Below are 19,270 nucleotides of genomic sequence, written 5' to 3' on the forward strand. Positions count from 1 at the left end.
AGTTTAAAGTAAAATTATGATGCAAATCGGTCATAAACATGATTTGAATTTAACTGTGTGTTATGGTATTCAATACATTTTCTAGAACATTAAAATGTTTTAAATATAACATTAAGAGATGTCTGATCTTCGAAACCAAATATTTTAAAGACACAATATACATCTAAAATACTTTAAGTACAGTTTGTGAATTTAAAACAGTCATCAAAACCATAAGATATCTTAGCTTCCCACCAGAACTAGATGTTATGACTCAATTGCTAAAGATACCTTATGCTTAAGTGGCAGTATACTGAGAAGTCTAACTAGAATTGAGTTGGAAGCCTCCTTCCTGCTGATTAGTTGTCTTAGTGCTGGATGTAGTCTGCTAGGAGAGAAAAGTCACTTGCTATTTTAACCAGAAATGGGCCCTGAAAGCTAAACAACTGGCCAAGTAGGCAAGATGTGTCCACTAGAGCAAAAGTATCTGTTCTGTGATGGGGATAACCAAGTGATCTCTGATTGGCTTTGAGGCCTGTTCTACAGGAAAGAATTCAGGCCTGGTACTTAAAATCTAGTCCTTAAAAGTCTATGGTTGTGGAGGTCATAAGCCCTGGCAGGGGTTGGAAGCTACTACAGTTGTTTAGTTAAAGGAACATATTATGCCAGCCAAATTACCCTCTAAACATTTATGTGTATGCCCTTTCATTAATGCTCTCTCACTTTTTGTGATAAAAGTTTCTCTTTTAGATGGAGATATCTATTGGAGAGACAAAACTCTTCAATGCACAGAGAAGTGACAGTTTAGTTAGTGTTCAGCACTAAATGAGACATCTCTATTACACCCTTCAAGGCTCAGGGACCATTGTAAAAAAGGTGGTGGAATGAATGTAAGAATCAATGAATGGAGAGGAGTGTTTTGGAGCACTGTCTTCCAAATACAGAGTGGATATTTTATTCATGACTTCATAGTGGCTGTTGTTACCCACACAAGACCTGAAAAATACTGGACCCATTTACATGTTGTCATAGATAGAGGAGTAGGACAACCCCCCCTCCACACACACACACAAACAAACATGACATCGGATGGAAGAAACTAGTTGGAAAAAAAGGGGTTCAATGGGAAGGGAATGGGGAAAAGAGGACCAAAAAGTGGTGAGAGATTATGATCAAAATACATTATGCATTTGTATGAAAAGTCTCAATAAAAATGTTGAAAATTAGGGGTGGAGTGATGGCTTAGTGGTTAAGGCATTTGCCTGAAAAGCCAAAGGACCCAGGTTCAATTCCCCAGGGCCCATGTTAGACAGATGGACAAGGGGGTGCAAGTGTTTGGAGTTCGTTTGCAGTGGCTGGAGGCCCTGGCATTACCATTCTCTCTCTCTCTTCCCCTCTTTCTCTGTCAATTAATTAATTTACTTTTTAAAAATTGCAAATTATTACGTAAAAGTTTCATTAAGCTACAAAAGCTTACATTTGCTATGAAGATCTAAATAAATATTTTTCTAAAACATTCTAAAAAGAAACATTAAAATTTTATTTCATTTTAGTAATCAAGAGTAGCAAAAAGTAAAAATTTAAAAAATGCTATGTTGGCCCTGTCGCAAATGTACATTAAAGGTCTTTTTTTGGTATTGGTTACCATTGATTGCTTTTCTAAATATGTTTTTAATATGTAAATGATTGATGTGAGGTTTTAGTAAAGCTATAAAACATATACAATAAAAATACATACAGGGGCTGGGGAGATTGCTCAGCAGTTAAGGTGCTTGCCTGCGAAGACTAAGGACCCAGGTTTGATTCCACAGAACCCATCTAAGCCAGATGCATGAGGTAGCACATGCATCTGGAGTTTGTTTGTGGTGGCTAGAGGCTCTGGCATGCCCATTCTGTCTCCCTCTCTCTCATAAGCAAATAAATTAATTAATTAAATATTAAAATAAATATATATGTTTATCAAATATCATTTTGCTGAATTTCCTTTTCCAAATGGAAACTGCAAGGGATGCAACTCCAACAAACAGGAATATTGAAGATCTAGGACAATATCATTGGATCTTGTAATAATAATAATCATAATCATCATAATAATAATAGTATCTTTGGAAGTACATGTTTTAGATCAAATACTACTTAATGCTATAAATATTAATGGTCCAATTTTTACAAACTGGCATATGATAGATCTAAATAAAAACCAGCAAATAAGAATAAGCGATACAGGGCTGGAGAGATGGCTTAGCGGTTAAGCGCTTGCCTATGAAGCCTAAGGACCCGGGTTCGAGGCTCAATTCCCCAGGACCCACGTTAACCAGATGCACAAGGGGGCGCACGCGTCTGGAGTTTGTTAGCAGTGGCTGGAGGCCCTGGCGTGCCCATTCTCTCTCTGTCTCTTTCTCTCTCTGTCACACTCAAATAAACAAATAAAAATGAACAAAAAATTTAAAAAAAGAATAAGCGATATAACATTATGAATAGTAAATATATATTTTAATAAAAAAGTTTGAACAAGGGCTGGAGGGATTGCTTAGCTGTTAAGGCATTTGCCTATAAAGCTAAAGGACCCAGGTTTGATTCCCCAGGACCCACGTTAGCCAGATGCACAAGGGGACACACACATTTGTACTTTGTTTGCAGTGGTTGGAGTCCCTGGCATGTCCATTCTCTCTCTCTCCCTCTTTCTCTGTCAAATAAATAAAAAATAAAATATTTTAAAAGATTTTTTTAAAAGTTTGAACAAATGGAAATAGCTTTAAATTAGAAAAGCAATTTATATGGAAAGTTTATAAAGTTTGTTCCAAAGTATAAAATGGAGAGATTAAGTCAAAGCTAGAAGGCAAAAGGATATTGTAAAAAGGTTATAAAAATTAAAATATAAAAAAAATGGTTATAATTAATTTGATCATAAAAGTATTATTAAAATTTATGGCATCAATATTCGATACCTTAAGGTAACACTAATGGTTAATTCTCTGTTTATAACAATACAGTTTTCCTTTATTGTTTGCTTGTTTTTCGAGGTAGGTTCTCACTCTAGCCCAGGCTAACTTGGAATTCACTATGTAGTCTCAGAGTGACCTCAAACTCATGGCGATCTTCCTACCTCTGCCTCCCGAGTGCTGGGATTAAAGGCATGCACCACCATGCCTGGCACAGTTTTCTTAAGTACTGATCCAAGCATGATACCTAGAAATTTCACAGGAAATGAATAAAGCCAGATGTCCTTAATTCAGAAAGACACCACAACCAAATGTCACTCCAGCCTTTTATATTTTCACATTTCACAAATACTTTTGTTTCTAAATAATTTTAAATTGTTCAAGGTGTACTCATTGCTTTTTCATTACAGTGCACAAATCCCTGACCAGAAGAACTTAGAAAAAGAACGACTTTATATTGGCTTGCAGTTCTAGAGAGTAGAGCATGACAGTACCATGAATTAGTTGTCACAATCTTCAACAGAAGCACAGAATAACAGTATGTGGGACTTGGAAATAACACCTCAAGGCCCACACTTCAGGGACATACTTCTTCTAGGAGAGTTCGGCCTCATAATAGTGCAGCCATCTTCCAGAAGAGCACCACCACATGCCAATGAAGTATTCAAACATTTGAGCCTATGAGGATATTTTATATTCATACCACTACATTCCACCCCTGACCCTCATAAGTCCTATGGACATCTCATGATACAAATAGCATTCAATCAAACTTAAAATTCCCCATAGTCTTTACTAATTCCAACACTATTCAAAAGCCCAAAATCTCACTTGAGACTCAAAGCAGTCTCTTGACTGTGAGCACTGAAAATCAAAAGTTACGTATATCTAACATATAATGGCACAAAATAAACATTCCCATTTCAAAAGGGAGGAATGGGCCACAAGAAGGAAAATGTGGACTAAAGCAAGTCCAAAACCCAGCAGGACAAACACCAAATATTGCAGTTCCATGTCCAATACCTGGAACTCAAATTGAAATCCATTTTGCTTCAATAGGCTTCCTTAGCTCTTCCCTCTGCACCCCCAGCACACACACAAACATGCACACACACACACACACACGACTGTTGCCCATAGCCTCTCTCCTAGTCACGCTCTGCCATGAACCTACAAATTCCCTTGGTAGATGTCTCATGGTCCTGGAATCTCCAACATCCTGAGGCCTCCTTCAACTTTACCTTCACAGCTTATTCACACAATGGCCTCCATGCATGGAATCCCACTCTGTCTTACATTGCTTAGCCTACGAGGCTGTCAGGAACCACAAAAATACTCAAGACCCTCTACATTCTGTATTTTTCATGCCTATAAAACCAGTACCAGGCAGTGGCTGGAGACCCTGATGTGCCCATCCACTCTGCCTCTTCCTCTCCCTCCTTCTCTTAAATAAGCAAACAAAAATAAAACAAAATAAACCAGTACCACATAACTGCTGTCAAGTTATGTTGCCAGATCAGATATGAAGCCTGGTGCCCATGGAACACAGCCCTAGCAAACTCTGTATACTGAATTTGTGGAACACACACCTTATTCAGTATTTCTTCTACAAGCCTTTTTTTTGCAAAATAATTTGCATTTTTTTGAGGCAAGCCCAACAGACTGGCCTTTTTTTTTTTTTTTTTTAAGTGAGAGAGCAAGAGCGACACAGAGAGAGACTTGGCACACCAGGGCCTCCAGTCACTATAATCAAATTCCAGAAGGATGTGCCACCTTGTGCTCATGTGTGACCTCGCATACTTGTGTCACCTTGTGCGTATGGCTTACATGGGATCTGAAGAGTTGAACATGGGTCCTTAGGCATTGCAAGTAAATGCCTTAATAGCTAAGCTATCTTTGCAGCCCTAATTTGCATTCTTTCTATCTTGAGCTTTTCATGGGTTGGATCTTACCTGCAGAGCATCTCTTTGTTCTAGTGCAGAGCAGTTCCTTCATAGTTTTACAATACTTTATTTTTATTTATTTGAGAGGGAAAAAAAGAGGCAGGGGGGTAAGAGAGAGAGAGAGAGAAAGAGAGAGAGAATGGGCATGTCAGGGCCTCTAACAGCTGTAAACAAACTCCAGACACATGCATCACCTTGTGAATCTGGCTTACGTGTTGTACTTCCATGGCTGTGAAGTGAGTTCCTTGGTCAGAAGCAATGCTGTGTGGAATATCATGACAGTGGATAAGGCATTTTGTAAGCCCACAGATGGTAGTTTTGGCAGAAGCATGATGTACAGGAAAGGCAAATGCATGCCAAGAATAAGTGTCTATTCCAGTAAGGACAAAATGTTGCCCTTTCCATGATGCAAGTGGTCGAATGTAGTCAACCTGCCACCAAGTTGCTGGCTGGTCACCCTGAGGAATACTACCATATCAGGGGCTCAGAGTTGGTCTCTGCTGCTGGCAAATTTTGCAGTCAGCAGCAGCCACAGCCATGTCAGCCTTAGTTAGTGGAAGTCCATATTTTTGGGCCCATGAATAATCTGCATCCCTGCCACCATGACCACTTTGTTCTTGGGCCCATTGGACAATGACAGGAGTGGCTTAGGATAGAGGTTGACCAGTATCCACAGTATGGTTCAGCTTATCTATTTGATTATTAAAGTCATCATCTGATGAGGTCATCTTCTGATGAGCATTAATATGGGACACAAGTATCTTCATACCCTTTGCCCATTCAGAGTTCTATCCACATAAACCTTTCCCAAATGATCTCACCAATTTTCCAATTGTTCTCCTTCCAAGTCCTAGACCATTGGGCCAAACCATTGTATAACCACACATCTGGCCATTTTTATTACCAAGGAAAATGCTCAACCATGTGCACTGCCCAAAGTTCTACCCATTGTGAATACTTCTCTTCACCACAGTCCTACAGAGTTGTCCCAGAAATAGGCTGTAATGCTACAGCTGTCCACTTCTGGGAGGTGCCCACATAACATGCTGAACCATCTGTAAACCAGGCCCTTGTCCTCTCCTCCTCAGTCAACTGATCATAGGTCACACCCCATGATGCCATAAGTGCAAGCTAGGGGACTGAAGGTATTGTTACAGGAATAGAAACCATAGGCATTTGGGCAACTTCCTCATGTAACTTACTGGTGCCTTCAGGGCCAGCTCAAGCCTGATCACATATATACCACTTCCACTTGATGATGGGTTGCTACTGTGCATGTTCAACTTTATGGCCTGGTGGGTCAGATAACACCCAGCTCATAATGGGTAGCTCAGGTAGTATAGTAACTTGATGGCCCATTGTTAAATGTTCAGTTTCCGCTAAGGTCCAATAGCAAGCCAAGAGTTGTCTCTCAAAGGGAGAATAATTGTCTACAGATGATTTCAGGGCCTAGCTCCAAAATTCCAAGGGCCTCCACTGTGATTCACCTATGGGGGCCTGACAAAGGCTTGAAACACCATCCCTATCTGCCACAGACACCTCAAGAACCATTGGATCTTCTGGATCATATGGCCGAAGGGTCAGAATAACCTGCACAGTAGCCTGGATCTGTTGAGGAGCCTTCTCTTGTTCTGGTCCCCACTGAAAACTAGTAGCTACCCAAGTCACTTGGTATATGGGACAGAGTACGACACCTAAATGAGGAATGTACTATCTCCAAAATCCAATAGGCCCACTAGATGTTGTGCTTCTTTCTTAGTGGTAGGAGGGGCTGATGCAAAAACTTATCCTTCACCTTAGAAGGACTATCCCTGCCTGCCCCACACCACTTAGCTCCTAGAAATTTCACTGAGGTGGAAGGTCCTTGAATTTTAGATGGATTTATTTCTCATCCCCTGATGCGCATATGCTGTACCAGCAACTCCAGAGTGGTTGCCACCTCCTGCTCATTGGATCCAATCTGCATAATGTCATCGATATAATGGACCAACATGACACCTTGTTAAAGAGACAGGCGATCAAGGTCCCTGCAAACTAAGCTATGACACAGGGCTGGAGAGTTAATATAACCTTCACTTAAAACAGTAAAGGTGTACTGATGACCTTGCAAGCTGAAGGCAAATTGCTTCTGGTGGTCCTTATGGACAGGTATGGAGAAGAAAGCATTCACAAGATCAGGAGCTGCATACCAGGTACCAGGAGATGTGTTCATTTGCTCAAGTAAAGAAACCAGATCTGCGCCGGGCGTGGTGGCACACACCTTTAATCCCAGCACTCAGGAGGCAGAGGTAGGAGGATCGCCGTGAGTTCAAGGCCACCCTGAGACTACAGAGTTAATTCCAGGTCAGCCTGGTCCAGACTGAGACCCTACCTTGAAAAAACAAAAAACAAGAAAGAAAGAAAGAAACCAGATCTGGTACAGCAGCTGCAATTGGAGTCACCACCTGATTAAGTTTCCCATAATCCACTGCCATTCTCCAGGTTCCATCTGTCTTCTGAAAAGGCCAAATAGGAGAGTTAAAGGAAGATGTGGAGGGAACCACAACCCCTGTAACCTTCAAGTCCTTTATAGTGGCATTAATTTCTGCAGTCCCTCCAGGGATGTGATATTGTTTTTGATTCACTGTTTTTCCCAGTGGTGCGGGCCTCAATGGCTTCCATTTGGCCTTTCCAACCATAATATTCCTCTCTCCACAAGTCAGGGAACAAATGTGGGGGTTCTGCGAACACCTTAGTATATCTACTTCAATTATGCATTCTGTGATGGGGGAAATAAACACAGGGTGAGTTCAGGGACCAACTGGACCCACTATCTGTCTAACATTTGCCAAAACTCCATTGATTACCTGACCTCCATAATCACCTACTTTAAGCAGAGGGCCATGGTGCTTTGGGGGGTCTCCTGAAATCAATGTCAATTCAGAGCCAGTGTTCAGTAGGCCCTGAAAGGTCTGATTATTTCCTCTCCCCCAGTGTACAGTTACCCTAGCAAAAGGCCACAGGTCCCGCTGAGGAAGGACAGCTGTTTGAAACTTTTGGGGGTTGTAAGAGAGTCCTTCCTCAAGGAGACCTGGTCACCCCTTCAATCAACTGGCTCAGGATCTGTAAACCGGCACAAGTCTGGAAACTGATTAAGAGTCCTAGATTCTCTGTTGTTATAATTCACAGTGGCTTTATGTTCCTTTGCTCTGGAAATTTTCAGCTTATACAGGTCAAGCAGCAACTCAGTAGGTTTTTATCTCTTTGATTTCTGGGATCACCCATGATTAATCAGGCAGTGCCAAAGGTCCATAGGGGTCATACCTTTATATTCATAATTTTGCCTATGCTGTCTATTATGAAAAACATGCTTACCTCACCTTTGATGATTCAGTGCTGCCACTTGGCCCTTGTAACCCTGAGATACAGTTAGACCCATTGCATCTAAGCCACATAATGCAGCAACTGCAGTTCCCACTATGAGGTCTTCTTTACATAAAGGACGAATGATTGGGGACTGTAAGTATGTTGGTGCTCCCCTCACAAATCTGTTTCTTATAGTCCTAGTGAAGGGCACATCTTCTGGACACTTCAACTGTGGGGGCAAAGATGAGTTTACATGACAAATGTACTCCAGCATTCCAAATTCTCTGAGCATTTTAATCCTTTCATCAACATTAAGCCCAGGGATATCAGGCAGTTCGATCTCTGCTGAATGAGCCCATTTCAGTAAATTCAGACTGATCTAATCTTATGTTCCTTCCTCTATCATCCCACACCCTTAAAATCCATTCCCACACATATTCCCCATGCTTCTGCCTGTACAAGTTAGAAAACTCCTGAAGCCCTTTAGAAGCGTACCTCACCTCCTCTTGTGTTACACTTCCTATTTCACCTTTAGGGGCCTGCCTATCTTTACATCTGGTTATAAGCCCAGAGGCAAAGATGGGTGGGAACTGAGAAGCACCAGCACCTCCTGCTGATTCCTCAAAGAAGGATTAATTCTCTCAGGCAAGGGTGGAGAGGGTAATACTTCAGAGTGTGGAGGTGTGTATACAACTGCTGCTAAGGAAGAGGAGGTCATATTTTCATCCAAAACAACTTCTTCAGAATCTGACACTTCATTGTCCCCCAGATTCTTCAGGGTTTTCCCAAACATCACCATCCCAAGTCACAGGATCCCACTCTTTTCCAATCAATGCCCTCACTTTAACTTTTGATAGCAGGTGAGGCTGGAATTTGAGCTTATGTTGCAGGTTAGCCAGTCTTACAATGAGAGCTTGGGTATGGTTTTCTGCAATTTGACTCCTGTTCTGGCTTGAGAGGAGACTCTCCTCCAAGGCACCCTTAGGAATCTTCAGATCATGTATGTGGGTCTTAAGCTTGGAATTTTCCTTTCTGAGCTTCTGTTGTTCCCTCAATCATTTGCCTAGAGATGCTAGAAGCAACCAACCAGCCTTATCATTTGTCTTACTCTTCCTTAAATATTCAAATGTTTTAAATACAGAGTCACTAAATTCCTTGCTCTTCATAAGACATGACCCAGGATCACCAAATACATCTATCTCACAGAGTTTTTTAAATAGTTCACACCGTAGATTATTAGTGCCCTCCTTATTTCCAGTAAAAGCACTCTCCTTATTACCAGTAGAGCCTTTAGTAGCACTGAAGTTGGAAAGCCAACCCCGATAGCACCAACCCCACTAGAGAAATCCATCCTTACAATTCTGTTTCCCTAAAATAACTTATAGTGCCAAAATCTGTATTAGGGTTCTCTAGAGGAACAGAACTACTAGGCCTCTCCCACATGGGTGCTCTCCAGAGTCCTCACTAGCCCATTCTTTGGGGAAAAAGAAAGAAGACTTCTGCTCCATGAGAGTGCCCCATCTTACCTAAAGCTTGAACAAAGCAGCGTGTTTCTATAAGTATAACTGAGCATATTGGGTTAGAGTGTGGGAAGGGATTCTTGGGCTGATCTAGTGCCTTTTCTCCAGACCTTTCAAGATGACAAGGGAACTACCCTATGTAGTGTTCATTGCCAAGAGTTCCTCAGTAAAGGGGTGCTGATAGCTGGAGCTCTAAGCCCTTCAGTTCTCTCAACAGATCCTGGTTATACATCTACTAAGTGTCATGTATGGTAATAGATATAGATATCCATAGTCTTGCTCTTCATGATTCCGGAACATAACCAGCAGTTTTTTAAAGGACATATTGTGAATAGCTTAGGCTTTGTGAGTGTTTGTTTTCAGATTTATTTTAAGTTTGCAATAAGAATTGTATACAATTATCATGTACAATGTGTTTCAAGTGTGTATACATTGTAGGCTTGTTAAAGTAGTTATAATGCTTACCTCATGTATCAATCTTTTTGTGAGTAAACAGCTGAAAATTGCTCACTATGCAGTATATCTTTTGAATTTATTACTTCTGTTTTTAGAAAACAATTTCTTTTAAATTAGCATATACATAATCTCAAGCTAGAAACCACATATAAATTTATTATGTCTAAATTAAATCAGTAATTAAAATTTTATTTCTGACTTCCATTAATTTAACTTTTTAGGTTCTACATATAAATATGATTAAGAATTATTCTGGGGGCTGGATAGATGGCTTGGCAGGTAAGGCGCTTGACGGCAAAGCCCAAAGACTCATTTTCTACTCCACAGGTCTCACATAAACCAGATGCACAGTGAGCAAGCACGCAAGGTCACACATGAGTACAATGGGACACACACATCTGGAGTTCGATTGCATTGGCTAGAGGCCATGGCATACCCATTTTTTTCTCTCTCCCTCTTTCTCTTTCAAATAAATAAATTCATTAGTTTTTTTTTAAAGAAAGAATTATTCTCTCTGTCTAATTTCACTTGATATATCTTTTAAGTTTGGCCATTGTTTGCAAATGACAAGATTTCCTTTTATAAGGCTAGATACTATTTTATTGTGAGGCTGTAATATATTTTGTCATTATTTCAACTTATTTCTGTACTCTTAGAATGACTCTATATCTCATCCTTGTGAATAATGTTACATGACTGTGTTGAAATCTCTTCAACATGATTTCATGTTCTTTGTCAATCCTCAGAAGGAGGATTGTTGGATCATATGATATTTTTTGTTTATTTATTTATTTTTACAAGGGTTATATTCTTGTATCCCTTCTCCTATGTCTCAATTTCCCTGAGGGCCCTCCTCAGTGAGGTTGTTGGTATTTACTGTAGGATTATTCAGGCCTTGTTCAGTTTCTGGGGTGGGATCTGCCTCAGTTCCTACCTACCCTCTGGCTCTTACAGTCTTTCTACCATGTCTTTTGCAATGATCTCTGAGCCTTGGTGGGCCTGTCGTTATTCTGATTTTTAAAAACATTGTATCTTATTTATTTGCAAAAAAGAAAGGCAGAGAGAGAGAGAAAGAGAGAGTATAAGTATGCCAGGAATTCCTGCTACTGCAAATGAACTCCATGCATGGACTACTTTGTATATCTGGCTTTACTGTGGGTACTGGAGAATTGAACCCTGGGCCATTAGGCTTTGAAAGCAAGTGCCTTTACTCACTTAGCCATCTCTCTAGCCAAGCAGTCTTATTTAGTGTAAAGTTCTCTGTAGCTTCTGGATTTCTGCTTCAGTGAATTAACCACAGGGTCTGTCAGTTTCCCTGGAGCTGGTATTCAGGCCAGTAGTGGAAGCAATACTTGTGTCACTGCTTCTTCTGCAATTTCTCCCAGGCCCCAGCAGATGTGATAGAGGTAACCTATCCTATGGTAGGCAATCAACTATCTTTTCTTGTTGTATTTATGTATCCTGGATCTCCCCAGTATTCTCTACCATCTGTTAGATAAAACACATCCTCCAACCAAAAGTGAGAGCAAGTTGGAGATAAAGGGATAAGCATAGTTATTTGAGAGACTTTTTTTTTTTTATTCATGGTAAAGGTCTCACTCCAGCCCAGGCTGACATGGAACTCATTCTGTAGTCCCAGGCTGGCCATGAACTCACAACAATCCTGTTACCTCTGTCTCCCAAGTGCTGGGATTAAAGGCATGCACCATCATACCAGTTGAGAGAATTTTTTGATGTTTATTCCTACTCTTCTTAGCCAAAGAGCAGGAAAGGACATCCTATCTATGGAATTCTGACTTGGTTCCCAGTAGCAGGTATGTGTTCTCTTGCACTAACTGGGACTCATATCCAACCCGAGAACAGCTGGTTGCCTGCAAAGGCTATGTACCACTATTGCAGAGGTGTGTACTTCTTGCCCAGCTGGTTGATTTTATAACTTGCAGGATTTCCTTATTCACACTGTTGGTCACCATTACCCTCCCATAACACTTTCCAGCCATATGAGGGTTAGCCATGAGGGAATTTGTTTCCCTCTCAGTTCCAGCATGGTCTCTCAATGTTCTGTGAGCACAGACTGTGGTGTCTTCAGCAATACTGTCTTAACTTATAGCTTTGGTAGGTAACTAAGTAGTTTGGCAATGGTCTGTGTTGTTTGGGGACCCCATGTGGTCTCCCTGACTAACAGTTTACTGTGGGGGGAGTAACCCAATTCTGGTCCTGGGATTTATTAGCCAGACCCAATGGTTTTATGATTGAGCTTTCCCCACCTTCTACTCAATATTTCTGCCTGGACCATACCCACATTTATTGTAAATATGACTTGTAGAAGGGTATCCAGGAGGAATTTACTTTTTTGAAGTTTTGTGTAATTCACCTCCTCAACCTTCCTTTCCCTGCCCTCCAAAAAACTTCCACCGCATATATTTTTCCCTCCATTAGTCTGTCAGGTGTCCTCTCTTCTCTTCTCTCCCTATTTCCATTTTATCCTGATCTCATTCTAGTTTTATGCCCATATTCCATTGTGTAAACATGCCACATCTTTATAATCCATACATCAGTAGATGAGCATATGATCTGATTCTTAGCCTAGTGGTATCATTAATTCTCATAACAGGAGGTAGTTCCAGAGTCTCAGACTAGATTAGGCATAGTTATATTGGAGGAGGGAGAAAGGGGAATGGATAGAGAGCTCTGGGACTCTTTAAATTTATATTTTCTATAGATTTTTTTTCCAGTATTTATAGCAATTGAAACATTTCTTACAAATTTAGACATTTGCTCTGCTGGTATCACCTAGCCTTCCCCAAAGTGCCACTTCATCTTTCCAAATACCTTTCAAACCTTTTGTTTTCCTGGTTCTAAGTGTTTTGAGATAGTTCTCACCCATTTTCTCCCTCTCCAGTTTCCTATTGATGTGGGAGAGAGCTCTGTGAGATTAGAATTCACAAGCCAGCAGGTCTCAAGTCTAGGGTTCTTATTCACATTAGCAGAAAAAAAAAACTGAGAACATAGGCTCAAGAGAAGAGTAAAATTGTGAGATTTCTTTTATGGAGAGTTAATATAGAAGGAAAGCAAAGCAGAAAAATATCCAAACTAAAGGAAATTCTTGAGACCAAAAATATCCCCCTCATATAGGCAAAGAGAGGAGACACTATGGGGGTTAGAGGCTTACACACATGGCTCAGGTCCAGTTATATGAATAAGGTATCCACTTAGAATGAGCCTCATCACCATGTTCTAGTGTGTAAGGGATAGGCCTGGTTGGTTGGTGGGTTTGAGAGTCTGACTCAGGAAGGGCCAGCTCACAGATGCTAAGCTGGGAAAAGTTGAGAAAGAAGCATGAAGATAGCTCTGTAGTTATTATTTTCAGCAGTCTTAGATGAGACTGAATCAGATGCAAGTTCTAGTCTTGCCAAATCAAGAAAGATGGCATCCATGTTCCCTACCAGGAGAAAGCCACCTTGCTCATAATCTATATTACTACTCTTTCAGTTCTATTTATTTTGGACTATCTAGAGATATGGCCCATGCATTTTCTTATGAACAGGAATCCTCATATTTATAATACACAATTTTCTTTTTAAATTTAATTTTATTTTGTTCATTTCATAGAGAGAGGAAGAGGCATGGAGAGATAGATAAAATTGGGCACACCAGTGTCTTCAGCCACTACAAATGAACTCCAGACACATGTGCCACCTTGTGCATCTGGCTTACATGGGTTCTGGAGCATCAAACCTGGGTCTTTTGACTTTGCAGATATGCTCCTTAACTGCTAAGCCATCTATACAGTGCAATAATGGGCTATTTTCTAAGGAAAGTTTATAATTATAAACTTCTGTAATCTCACTCCTCTGTTCTTTATTTTTCCAACCCCATGAGGGTTAGAAGCATTTTGAGGTTCAAGCTGCATCTGTCTCCTATGATGGAGTTTGAATTTGTATTCCTGCTTTCCAAATTACTCCCAAATTTTGTCTTCCAGTAGACTTCAGCTGAAGAAGATATTTCATAGATTTCTAGATGAAAGCTGCTGCTATGGACTATATTAGAGGAGAATAAATAGTTAAATAGATCCAAAATCAAATAGATTATCTATTTTTCTCTTGCCTAACAGTTTAAGCAGGACCTGGTGCACCCATTCTCTCTCTCCCTCTTTCTCTGTCAAATAAATAAATAAAATATTTAAAAATTAAAATAAAATCAAAGTGTTGAAAAGACATGACAGTGGTTCAGTGCTAAGTGAGGCATTCCTACTATAACCTCCAAGATTCAGGGACCATTGCAGAAGAGGTGGTGGACGGACTATACGAGCCAAAGGAAGGAGAGGAGTACACTGGAATACTGTCTTTCAGACATTAAGTGGCCTTTGTACTTATGACTTCACAGTGGCTAGTGCTGTCTACACAAGACCTGCGTAATATGAGGGCCAAAAAGAGATGACATCAAAATAGAACAAGGACATATTGGAAAGTAGAAGGGGTTCAGTGGATGGAGGCAGGAGAGGGAGGACAAAAGAGGGTTGTGGGAAGGGTTCATGATTATGTTACATGATGTATATGAATGGAGATTGTCAATACAAAGTTTAAAAAATGAAGAAGAGCTCCCATAGAGGCTAATCAATTTACCTGAAGCCAGCTAACCAGGAATGGCAAAGCCTACATTCCGACCCATGCATGTCATATCCTAGACTAATTAATTCTGTTTATCCAGCTCTTTCTCTTTATCCATGCCAAATACTTTCCTCATGCTTCTAATTTCTAGTCAGTCACCTTTTTTTAAAATAAAAACATTGATACTATTAACTCCTTGCATAAATCTAGTGAAGTAATATCCTGCCTGTAGGAATCAGCAGAACTCCTTCTGATAGCACCTCTGTTGTAGAGCATTGGTCCCAAAGTAATTTGTGTATGTGGATACTATCTTCTGACTCTCTTCCTGCTATGGTTACATATCTTGCTCAGGTCCAGTATCAATGTACTACAGCTAATGGCCCAGTTCTATGTTTTAAAGGTCCCTTTCCTACAACTGGCTCAGCCATCTGATATACTCTGTCCAGGAGCATAATAATAATAATGGACAGCAGACATCAAGACAACGTTTTATTCTACTTATAGGTGGCAAAAGATGTTATGACAGGAAATACAGATGTTTAAGTAGGGATAGATAAGGATCACCATCATCTCAGGCCTATGAAATAGGTTACTTTTTGCCAGATTGCTTAATTACACCTGTGGCCAGTGGGCCCTTCTCCATGTCCTTCGCCTTCAGCTCCTTGAGTTTCCCTCTGTTCTTCTTTTTGTTTCTGCTTGAAAGCCTTATGCTCCTCATCCATCTCCTTGGTCGGCTTCTTGACCTGTTTCAGGGCTTCTTCTTGTCACCTTCACAGCACAACATGATGACAGCCACCCTTTCCCTTTTGTCTCTGTTCTTAAGTCTCTGCACCACTCCTACCATTATACTACTTTATGCAAAATAATTCATTTGGTCCAGCATAGTTCCTAGGCTCCTACACCATTGACAGCTAGTGTATTCTGTCCTATTGCCTTAGTATCCCTCCTTGCCTTTTTATATATAACTGGCTTCATCTTTGCTCTTCCCAGTTTCTTTCTCCATCTCTAGTCTTTGGATTTCTCCCTCACCTTTTTGGAATTGACACTTGATATAGTATAATTATCACATATGCTTTGTATCTTCCCCACTTTTTGTTCATTTCATGCATTTAAAATTTGTCCCAAGCCATGGTGAGCAACAGCTCAGAGTCAAATATAGGGTCTGGGCCATAAAATAATGATGTTAGCTGAGCATGATGGCACATGCTTTTAATGCCAGCACTTGGAAGGCAGAGATAGGAGGATCATGAGTCTGAGGCCAGCCTGGGACTACAGAGTGATTTTGAGGTCAGCCTGGGCCACAGTGAGACATTTCTTGAAAAAATAATATTACATAATAGATTTTATATTGTCTTGAGTAAATGTGCTAAGAGCATTCTGTTATGATTATTTTCATCTTTCATATGAATTCATGACTCACAGGTACTAAGTTTATCTTCATCTTAGATATAAGGAAAAGATATTAAATTTCTTTTCCAAGATCACATACTTAGGTAGTATAAGTCAAATCCAAACAATCTATTACTTACTATGCTCTATCTCATCTCTCTAAACAGGAATATAATAGGCACTCAATTTATTTTTGTTTGCTCACCAAAACTGACTAATCTTATTTTAATCCTAAAGGTCACATCCATATATCCTATCACAAGATTAGCATTCCTGCCTAGTGTTCCTCAGCCAATACAGAATGAATCTAGTTACTCTCTTTGCTGATGTCTAGCACTGGTAAAAATGATGCCTTCTGTGAAATGATGAAGGGAAGGAAATATAGGCACTATCACATTAGAATATAAATTAGAAACATATTAGAAGTATGTATGCATCTTATTCATCTAACATTATTTGCGTTTCTTATCTCTTGTGTTTGAACCCAGCTGCTAGAACTCTGTACCTCAGTTTAGGTGATCGCATTAAATAGCTTCATTTGGCCATAAAGATAACAAATATAAGAGAAGTTATGGAATTAGAATCAGGAGTATTTTGTGGCTAACTGGGTTGAAAAATCAGGAGCATGGATATAAGCCTGAAGCAAGTTGTAGATTTGGGATTTGAATTACTGGTTGACTGAATGATGCCATGTACTTATATAAACTAAAGAATATGATTTGAGGAACACATTTAAGACAGGTTCATCTGAAGTCATTGACTCCAAGCAGAATTGTTCAAGTAACAATTGCATATAGGTCTGGAGTTCAGGCAAGGTCCAACTCAAAAAAGGGAGGGGGTTGAGAGTTATCACAAAAGTAGCAAGGGTAGCCTAGTTTCAGTCTAATTAATTGTTCATCCATTCATTTAACAATAGCTCTTCAAAATTTGTTAAGGTATACATGAGCCACTCTCTGAGCAGGATACCAGATTTAAGTCCAGACTGAGGTATAATCTTCTCTTTCATATCTAATGATAGCTGTGTAATAAATTTACAAATTGTGAACAGAGCAAAATATAAATAAGCCTATAGTACAGAAATAACACAGCCAAAATGGTGAATATGTTTATCTTTGACAGTTATGGATATCATTGTTGTGGAAAGGCATGGAAGATGACTATTGAATGATACATTTCAGTTTTCCAGAAAAGTAGGTGGGTTGGAGCAAGAAATTTAGACAGACATGTGCAAAGATATAAAACAATATGGTACATTCTTTAAATAGTATTTAATTTGATATTGTTGGAGCATAAAATGTGGGCAGTGGTAAGGAGGGTCTAGATAGAAAAGAGTTTGGAAAGAGAAAGGCAGGGCTCATATCTTGAAATAACTTGTTGACTGTATCAGAGGATTTGAAATGTGATTCATTATCCAGTGGAGGGTTTTTAAGTAAGCAGCAGTACAAGCATATATGAATTTTAAAAAGACAACTTTTGGAGCAAACTAAAGGATGGATATGTGGGAAGTGAGGATAGAATAAGAGAGAGCAGTTACTTACACAAGAGAAAATAGGTTTTGAAGTAGGAAAACAGCAGCTCAGATGATAACACACTTAGGAGAATGAGACATTAGGAGGAATATAAGCCAGGAATTGTGAAGATCTGCTTGTGTTGGAAGATGGGTGCTTGGAATGAAAGAAAAGGAGGGACTTAAGATTGTAGCTTTTCTGAGTAGGTAGATGGTGAAGACAAGTATATTTGTTTTTTGTTTGGTGTTGAAGAAAGAATTGATTTATTTTTAAACAAGCTTAGTATGAGTGGCTTGATGAATATTCAAATAAAGGTGAGAAAGAGTTGCATGCACACATAGAGGTATGTATGCATATGTGTATATATTTACACCCATACATATGCATATCTATCTAGATATAGATCTAAAGAGAAATATCAGGCTGAGAAAGACACTTGTGATTCATAATTAGTTTAGGTGCAAGTTTTAACTACTAGTAGAGGTTGCATGGTTGAATTTTATGAGTCTCCTCAGAAGATGACTAGACATGATACCGACATTTATAAGCAATCTCCTTTATTTAATTGCTCAACCATCTCCCAAGCCCCAGATACTGACAATTAAATCAATGAACTTTGAGTAAAGCAGATTATGTTTTGAGTGAATCTCCTTCAATCAGTTGAGGGCTTCCATAGAATAAATAAAACAGCCTCTATAATAAAAAGTCATTCCATACTTCACTGACTTCACATTTTGTTTTGTTGGCTGTGCTATATTTCCAGGCTGTTGGCCTTTAGATCAGAACCACAATATACTGGCTTTCCTAAATCTCAAGCATGACCACCCACATGACAGATTTTGGGATTTGCCAGCCTGCACATGAGCCAATTACCTCTCTTTTTCTTTGTTTTATTTATTTTTAAAGGAGCTTGTGGAGTGATAGATTTTGTTACAGCACTTTCATGCATAGTTTGTTTTGGTTGACTCTCCCTTCCATCCTCTGCCTCCTTGTTCCCCTTCCTCTCCTGTACTCTTGCCCCAATATCACCCCCTCCACTTAATAGCTGATATGCTCTATTGTCACTCCTTCCCTTTAAGCCTCTTTTTTCGAGTCTAATGTGCCTCTTTTTAGTTTTCTGACCTTCATCCACACTTCCTCCCACTTAGATACAGATAGTTAACATTTAGAAGCTAAGAACTACATATAGGACAAAATATATTAGTATTTGTCTTTCTGAGCCTGGTTATTTAGTTTAATATAGTGTTTTCTGGTCCCATATATTTTCCTGCAAATTGCACAACTTCATTTTTCTTTATAACTGAATAAAAGTCCATTGTATATATGTACCATATTTTTATTATTAATTAATCTGTAGATAGTCATTCTAGGGTGATTCCATTTTCTTGCTATTGTGAATAAAGCAGCCACAAACATAATTGAACAAATATAGTACAGTAGTATGGAGTCATATATGCCCAGCAGTGGTTATATTGAGTCCTATGGCAGTTCTATTTCTACTTTCTTGAGAAAACTCCACACTTATTTCCATAATAGCTACACCAGTGTACACTTCCACCAACAGTGAATAAAGGTTTA

Source organism: Jaculus jaculus, chromosome X, assembly GCF_020740685.1.
Source record: "Jaculus jaculus isolate mJacJac1 chromosome X, mJacJac1.mat.Y.cur, whole genome shotgun sequence".
Taxonomy (NCBI): Eukaryota; Metazoa; Chordata; class Mammalia; order Rodentia; family Dipodidae; genus Jaculus; species Jaculus jaculus.